We start from the raw sequence: 1,496 nt of genomic DNA, 5'->3' as shown, positions 1-1,496 counted from the left end.
CTGTTTTTGGCTCCTGAGTGATTCTGGTGAACGCGTCATCTGAAGCATCGTTTGTGAGCTGCCCACGAGTTCTGGAAAGGTGGCAGTAGTGATACTCCTCTGATCTGAAGGTCAGAACTGACTTCTGCATAATGTGGTTGGTCAGTAGCTTGGAGCAGATCTAAAAACAGAAACCCCACACCTCTGGAAGATACCTCTATGTCCGCCCCGGGCTTTGCTGTTTCTGTTAATACTCCTCTCGTCGCGAGAGGTCAGCCATATTGAGAGCAATGGTACTTCTGACATGTGCCTGAGTAAGAGAATGCTGGTGCCATAATCTCGTGTGTGTGTTGGTTCTCCCCTGGGTGGAAGATTTCTTTAGTTAGGTCATCATGGAGACTTGATATTTCCCACAGAAAATGCAGGCATGGAAAGTTCCACAAGGCTTGTCCTGACTATTAACTCCTAGAACAATTCTGGTTGTTGTCACCTGGGGCAAGAGGGCTTAGGTGAGCCTTCCCAGGCCTGGGTATGGGAACCAGGCAGGCCCACCAGCCCCACCACAGGGGCCCAGCTGGAAGCAGCTTCCGGTTCTGCTTCTAGGTAGTTTACAGGCTTCCCGTACTTTGCCTCGGAAGAGGTCAACTGTGTGTGTGTGTGTGTGAAGAGTGGGATTCAGTTGGCCTCAAGACCAAAGACTGAGGTAGGCGGGGCCGGGGCAGGGCTGACACGGGCCATGTTACTACCCATGCCAGCGCCCTCGTAAGCCATGCCATCCTAGCTGTTAACCAGTTCTGTCTCACTTGAAAATAAGCACCCATCGGACTAGGCTCCCCTGAGATATGTACCTGTGTGTTCTTTGCCATCAAGTCACTTCTCCTCATTATCCCTCCGTTTGCAACTCTGTTGCCCCACTTCCCGTGCTCAGGGTGGGTGCGGTCAGTGGACACACGGTCCCTGGTGGTGGCAATCTGAGACATAAGACCACTTCTGCTGTCTGCGGCAGAAGACAACAGAGCAGGATCCCGGCCAGCCTCTGCCTTAAAGGAAATCTTTATTAATTCTGTATGGTTCACAGATGTTCTTTTAAAAACCCCAACTTTCTAGAGAAGCACAGTCCTCATGAGTAGCTTCAGCTTTGCATCATGAGTCTTGTATTAAAAGAAAATCCAAGTGGTACAATTTGTTTACACTATGATACTTTCTAAATAAACTCTTTTTTTTAAAAAAGAAGTCTGGTCTTTTCTTAAATGTTACAGCAAAATAGATATAAAATAGACAATAAATTATAGTTTATATTTACAAAAAAGCTGTAAGTGCAGTTTTAGATCATAAATGTATTATTTAATCAGTTTAGTATGAAATTGGCTTCCTAGTACATGATTGTGAAAAAAAGACACTTTAAAAATAGTCTACGATTTCATCTGAGTCTTCCTTTCTACAAGAGAAAACTGGGATTTGGGTTCGTAAGGGCATGCCCGTCCAGACCCTCTCCTGGTGGCCGGTGGCGGGGGGGG

Source organism: Ursus maritimus, unplaced genomic scaffold (genome assembly GCF_017311325.1).
Source record: "Ursus maritimus isolate PB19 unplaced genomic scaffold, ASM1731132v1 scaffold_30, whole genome shotgun sequence".
NCBI lineage: Eukaryota > Metazoa > Chordata > Mammalia > Carnivora > Ursidae > Ursus > Ursus maritimus.
Note: the sequence above shows the minus strand (reverse complement) of the source record.